Source organism: Vulpes lagopus, chromosome 11 (genome assembly GCF_018345385.1).
Source record: "Vulpes lagopus strain Blue_001 chromosome 11, ASM1834538v1, whole genome shotgun sequence".
Taxonomy (NCBI): Eukaryota; Metazoa; Chordata; class Mammalia; order Carnivora; family Canidae; genus Vulpes; species Vulpes lagopus.
The window spans coordinates 1,210,922-1,218,401 of NC_054834.1; the positions used below are offsets into that span (position 1 = coordinate 1,210,922).

Consider the following 7,480-nt stretch of genomic DNA (forward strand, 5'->3'; position numbering starts at 1 on the left):
ATAAAAGTTGCTATAAACATTCTCATCCAAGTTTTTGAGTGGACATAAGTGTTCAGATCACTTGGATAAACACCTGGGTGTGACTGCTGTAGTAAGACTGTCTAGCTGTGTACGAAACTAAAGAACTGTCTTACCAAACAGTCACTCCATGGGCATTTCTACCAGAAATGAATGAGAGTCTTTTTCTAATTTGTCTTTTTTAATTGAAAAGCTAACAGACTGGCTAGTTATATTTCCCCCAAAACCACAAACTGACTCTGGCCAACATATTCAAAACCGAGGATTAAAAATGCAAAAACAAGTCCTTAGATCCAATTAAGAGAGCCCTGGATCATGCAGGCTAATCAATACCAGTGGTACTCCTGGACTCCAGGAAGCTGGAAGATATCCTAACAATAACCTCACTGAAAACATTTACCTCAAGTAGCCTTTTTCCAGTTTCCAACTCATGAATAAAGATAATGCGTTAATTCTACTTCAGAAAACTCTTTTTAACTTGTTTTATTTACAATGCCAACTTTTAAAAGGTCATTAAACTAAGGTCAACCAGACAACCAGCTAGGCAGAAATTGCTTCACAAAGAGGGGGAAAGACCAAAAAGCCACCTTCTACAGAGAACCCACAGTTCAGTTTTATTAAGAGCAAAGAAAAAAAAAACTTTTGATCATACAAGAGGAAACTCAGCCATAAGTTTGGAATCTGTACTCAAACTACACATACAAGGAGGACACCATTCAGCTACAAAGAACGGACTTGCTGCTGCATTTGTCTAATATTAACAATTATAAGCAGAACAGTGCAAGTAGCATTTGGAGCAGTCCTGACAGTGTTACAGCATCAGGCATAACATTTCCCTTCTCTTCACACCACTGGTTCTCTCTGCACACCTGGGATTCCCCTTCTTCAGTAAAGTCACTTTTCATATGGAAGGTCTTGTGGACCTCTTCAGGAGTGTTCCCCTTGATCATGTTGGCAACAGTCTTGCATCTAACATCAAGAAAACCTTTGATGCCTAATTATTTGCAGCCAGAATAAGTTCAAAAAGTGTTTCTTGGTCCATTTTCAGGAATTCTTGGTCCCAAACCGGGGTACCATCTGTCTGCCTTTGCTTGTGCTCAACATCCTTGGGAAAAGGGGGGTCACTCTTGTGGTGGGTGCACCACTGAATGACCTCTTTTCAGATAGCTGCATTAACATTTGGTAGAGGAACTGAGTCATCATCTCCCTCATCATCCATTCCCAAATCTTCCAAAATGGTCTTGATAGTCAGACTGTGTAGCAATTTCAACATCAACTTCAAATATCTCTCCATCAGAACTCTGCAGCTTATATGGAGGCACGGTGCTTGGTCTCAAGCAGACTGCAGGCCAGAGACTGACAAGAGCAAAGCAGCCTCAATGACAAGAAGACAAAGGCAGAAAACCAGGCCACTACCTGAGAGTTCCTGTTACCCCACGTCCTAAAGCATTTGGATTTTGACTATTTTAATAAGTGCTAGTGTTAATTTAGTTTGCAATTTTCTAGGAACAAATGTTATTGAGCATCTCTTCTTATGCATATATGTCATCTATATGTTGTTATTGATGAGATGCTTGCTCAGATCTTTTGTCTATTATTTACACGGGTTGTTTGATTTCCTGTTCTAGGGTTTTAAGGACTTTTCATATATTTTGGCTCTGAGATAGGTATTTTGCAGATATTTTCTCCCCAAGTGTGGCTTGTCTTTTCATTCTTTTAAAAATGTTTTTTCACAGAACTGAGGTTTTTAATTTTAATAACATTCAACTAATCCATACTCTTCATGGATTATGCTTTTCATCTTATATGAGAAAACACACACACACACACACACACACACACACACACAAAAACCCAAACCAAACACTCATCACCAAGACCAAGGCTACATAGATATTTCTCCTGTGTATTCTTCTAGATATTTTATGGTTTTGCATTTTACATGTAGGTGTAAGATCCACTTTGAGTTAACTTTTGTAAGAAGTATAAGATCTGTGGAAGCGCAGTTGTTCCAGCACCATTTGTTGAAAACATTATCTTTATTTCATCAGTATTGCTCTTGCTTCCTTGTCAAAGATACGTTGATTATATTTATTTGTTTTTTGGGAGGCCCTTTATTCTGCTCATTGAACTGTTTATTATTATTATTTTTTTTTGGAGGGAGAGAGAGAGAACATGGGTAGGGGAGGGGCCAATGGAGAGGGAGAGAGGATCTCAAGTAGGCTTCAAGCTCAGTGCAGAGCCCAAGGCAGGGCTCAATCTCATGACCCCAAGACCAGCCTGAACCAAAATCACAAGTCAGAGGCTTAACCCACTATGCCCCTGTTTACTCTGTCTTAATCACTACAGCTTTACAGGAAGCCTTTAAGTCAAGTAGTGTCAGCCTGCTGATTCTGTTCTTATAGAATCATATGTTGGCTATTATAAGTCTTTTGCATCTTCCTATAAACCTCAGTATCTGTTTGTCAATGTATGCAAAATAACTTGATGAAATTTTAATTAGTATTGCATTGAATCTATAGATCAAGTTCAGAATAACTGGCATGTTAATACTGACTCTTCTCATCTGTGAACATCAGAAATCTATCCACTTACTTAGATCTTATTTGATTTCTTTCATCAAAGTTTTGTACCTTTCTGTATATAAATCCTGTACATATTTTGTAAGATCTGACCTAAATATTTCAATGTTTATTATTATTGTGTTTTGTATTTCAAATTCCAATGTTCATTGCCCGTATATAGAAAATAGATTGATATGCATCATCCTTGTCTCTTGCCACTTTGCTATAATCACTTACAGTTCCAAGGAATTTTTGATCGATTCTATATAGACAATCCTATAAGCTAAGAATAGACACTTTTGTTTCTTCCTTTCCCATCTGCATGCCATTTATTTCCTATTCTTGTCTTACTGGAATAGGTAGGACTCTACTGTGATGTTGAACACGAGCAGTTCTTTCAGTTTTTTTCATGATCCTACTGCATCACCTCATCCTAGGACACAGATAGAAGTGAATTAATAACAATCCACCAAGTAATAAAAAAACTCACGCTTTCTAAATCCATCTCATCAGCCTTTCCACTGGTCCACTGTCTTTGCATCTTTCCTGTTAAATCCTGGATTGAATATAGCTGATCATCTTGAACTCACCCTATGTCATCACAATCAAACTGACTTTTTTTCCTAATACTCTATTAAGGGAATGAAAGATTTCATTGGTGGATATTGACATTAAGGAAGAGGGGGAAGTAATTTTAGAAACTAAGTGTCTCAGGAACAGTCAGAATAATCCAGAGAGAAGAGAGAGGATTTAAATGGAATCAACTTAGGAACTACAGAGACAGAGAGAAGCAGTATAGAAAGAAAAATGAAGTAACAGTGAATACAAGGTGCACATACTCGAAACTTTGCCTGGGGTGGAGGAGTGAGGAGCCCAGGTGTGCATTTTATCCTTTCTGCTATGAGAGAAGCTTATAATTTGAGGTGGCCATAAATCCTTCCCCTGCCTGCACCCCCCACTCTGTGATCTTTAATATGTCCTAAGACTATCATTTGAGAATTACAGTAAATGAATTTCTATGACACCAGGACAACAACATACACATTCACACAATGAGACTGAGTTCAGAGAAAAAAACACCTGACTGAGATATTATTGAATTTAGTTGGGAAATGGGATCCATGAAAAGGCAGGTGGGGGTGGGGTGGGAGGGGACTCAGTCAATGAAGTGTCTGCCTTCAACTCAGGTCATGATCAGGGGGTCCTGGGATCCAGCTTCATGTCAGGCTCCCTGCTCAGTGGGGAGTTGGCTTCTCCCTCTCCCTCTGCCTGCTGCTTCCCTGGCTCATTCTCTATCTCTCTCAAATAAATAAATAAAATCTTTGAGAAAAAAAAAGGCAGGTTGGTTAGCAACAAAACTGTTGGAAATGCAGTGCGGGGAAAGCAGACTGTGTAGACTCCCACATGTGTAGACTCCCACATGTCTCCCATCACGGGAGGGGAGGTGCCTGGCCACGGAGCTGAGCATGCCCTGGTCCTGGAAGAAAAAATTCTGCTACTATGAATGTAGAAGCATGAAGTCAGCCCAGGCAACAAAATCAGCTCAGTTCTGAACTCCAGAAGCACCCCCCTGGTTGCACCAGCTTCTCCACACTGCCTGCTATCTTCAGAGGGAAGGCACCATTACAGCATTTCTCAAGAAAATGTAATCCCTTGACCATTTGATTCTTCATTGCACATGAACAAACTGGTATCTATTGTACAAGATCCTTCTTGTCAAGAGTTTATTTAACATTAGTCAACCTCCCTCAGGCTTGGCCAGTTTTAGGATTCCGAGGAAAGTGAGTGACCCATAAGCTGCGTTCAAGGCCAAGCCTTGGGTTCAATGAGTACTTGAGTCACAGCTCATATTGCCAACATGTGCCCAGCTCAGCCAGCTTTCCTTGTTGAATCCAGCCACACCACCTTCCTAAAAATGTCAATAAGCTCATTGACAATATTTCTGTTCCACAGAGCTTAAAATAGTAAAGTAAGAAATACTAAAATGTCATCCTAGGGGCACATGGGTGGCTCAGTTGGTTGAGCTTTCGATTCTTGATTTTGGCTCAGGTCATGATTTCAGGGCCATGAGATTGAGCTCTGCCTCAGGCTCTGCAGTCAGTGTGGAGTCTGCTTGAGATTCCTTCCCTCTCCTTCTGTCCCTACCCCACTCCTGCTCTCTATCTCTCATACATACATACATACATACATACATACATACATATATACATATTTAAAAACAATAAAACAAAAGAAAATGTCCTCCTAGACTGGTTCCTTCTGGGGGAGGAGCTTTCCTCTCAAGGAATATCAGTTTTTGTTTTCCTTAGGGACCATGTCCCTCCATCTGTTCCATTTGAGGCTGAGCAAACCAGTCAAACATCTCCTGGCATGAACCCCAGAAAGGAGCCCTTGGTTAGCTTTTCATTGCAACAGAAGTGAGCACAGAGAAGGCTCTTACATGGCACAGTCAACCCTGACATTCCTTCCTAAAGTGGGCAATGCCTCTGGGGTGAGGGTGGTGGTAGTCAGAAGATAGCCTAAAAGTGAGTGACTCATGTGACAAAAACATGACTTATGCTCAGTACTAGAGAAGGAGATACATGCAGTCATGCCCATTGCAAGAGCAGCAAACAGCAAGGAATACAGGGTTCTCCTGGCTTCAGAAAAATGATGCCCCCATTTTGCATGTTAGTCGGGATGTTTGTCTCTGAACGTGATGTCCATGCTCAGATTTATGAAGGTGGACTTTTAAATGATGGATGCAGCCACATCACTTCTTGCAAGAAAGAAAAAAGAAGAAGAAAAAAATCACATAAAGGTGATTAATGGCTTAGGAGTGTAGGTGAGTGAATTGCATTCAATCTGGAAATAAAATACATATTCAGTGATGTTTCTGTTCTCTTCCCAAGGGAGATCTGTGATAAAGTTGGCTGTGGTTAGGGTGTGTAAAAAGTCTGCTGTCCTTGGGGAAGGAAACTTTCTTGGTATCTAAAGGACTGTGTGCAAAGAATGGCCACCATAAGAGGACCTCGAGGCTCGGCATCTACAACCGGGAACACACTCGAGTTGAGAACAGGCTTTAGCACAGGCTTCCTGTTGGGGTGATGCTGAGCTTCTCTGAATATTTTCTACTCTCTTCTGATAGCTTCCTCTGACTCTTCTTCTGATAATATTGACAAAGCTCAAAACACATACTCAGCTCCATTTTATCTGACAAATAATGACTATAATCCAATGTCTTGGAGAATCTTGAGTGCATAAGCAAAATTCTAATTGAACTGTATAGTGGTGGGAGGGGCTCTCTTAAGAGAAAAACCCTTAAGAACTGATGCACACAAGGGAAGACTAAAGCTGTAAAAATACCTTCCCTGGGTTTGAGAGGGGAGGATACAACATTACAAAATCAATCTGAAGGAGAATGACAACCTCATCAGATCCTAATCTGATGGATCAATGGGTCAGTATCCCAAATACCCAACTGGATTTATCATAATATGACATAATAACAACTGAACCATAGGGACCCTTGGCCATGACAGACCCAAGAAGGTGACCCACAATGAAATGTGAAGTAGTATACACAAAATACAAGCTTGCCTAAGTCAAATGGGAAAGGTCAGGATTCTTGGTTGTTAAGGATTGAGCTAGAGTCACATGGAAAAGAGGGATCTTTGCTACAGAGACCTGGAAAGAAGGGCTTATGAGGCAAAAAGGTGAGCTGGAGAGGCCCCTCAGAGGGAGGCTACAGCCCTGAGCTCATTCATGTGAGACTTAAATCTCTGTGTCAGCAGACAAGGTAAGCTCTTGACTTCATGACATTAATATTCAGAGATGTGATTTATCACTAGCAACTCAGGAAATCCATAATATAGCATGAAACTCATCACAGTCCTCAGGACGATTTAAACGAATAATATATAGAAAGTTCTTGGAACATGTTTGAGTTATGTAGGTGAGTGTCTAGTAGGTCATGCAAACTTTGCTTCTTGGTTTGTGGCTTTGTTGTTTCTATTTTTTGTTTTTGTTTTTAAGCTGAAGAATAATTCATACCTGTGTGCATGCCTGGTGAATGGGAAAGTCAAGTTTGTTTCCCACTGCCAATGAGTAGGGAGCACAGATGAGGGCACATGAGTGGGGCTGTCTCAAGATAGATGCGGCCCAAAAAAATATGTGTAAGGGTTTCAAGAGAAACTGAAGAGGCTCACTCAACTCATCAGGGCTTAGGGAAGCCAATGCGGTGCTGCTGTGGGGAAGTGGTAGCCTAGGGGTAGTAAATAGGTCTGCAGCATCCTCTGTACCAGCAGAAAAATTGACGGCAATTCTGGGTATAATGTCAACCATATGGTGGCAAATGCTAAACACTGGATGGTTTCTCAGATGTGGCCTTGAGAATGGCTGGGAGAGATTAAAGCAGCATGACAGCATAGCATTGGGAGCAGCACACTTCCCCTTGCAAAGGTTCAAGTGGTAAGTACCTTTTGGCTGAGTAGGCCACGTGGTCTCTGCTGCAGCTACGCAGCTCTGCAGTTGCACACAGAGCATCATCAGAAGACACGTCAGTGAGTGAATGTAGCCGTGTCCCAATCACAGTTTTAAGATCCGGGTTGCCACCTGGATTTGTTTGTTGCCTGTCTTAAAGGAAGGTCTTTGTATGTTCAATAAAACATTATTCTTTTGTCCCAACAGTAACAAAACTTGTAATCACTGTTGGCAATTTAGGAGAAATAGAAAAGTATAAAAAATAATATCTTAAAACACCTACACATCACCACTCAGAGAACCACTGAAATATTTTTATATGCATTCCATCCAGTATTTTTGCCAAACTCTTACATGAAATTGAAATCCTAATGGATGGATAATCCTGACTACTACTATTTCACTGAAAATCATACCATGAATATAATCTCATAAAA

At 40.7% G+C, this 7,480-nt stretch overlaps 1 pseudogene; it reads right to left on the minus strand.

Moving 5' to 3' along the window:
* Positions 1-782: 782 nt before the first annotated feature.
* On the minus strand, positions 783-6,624 carry LOC121501664 (annotated as a pseudogene).
* Between the last annotated feature and the right edge of the window lie 856 nt (positions 6,625-7,480).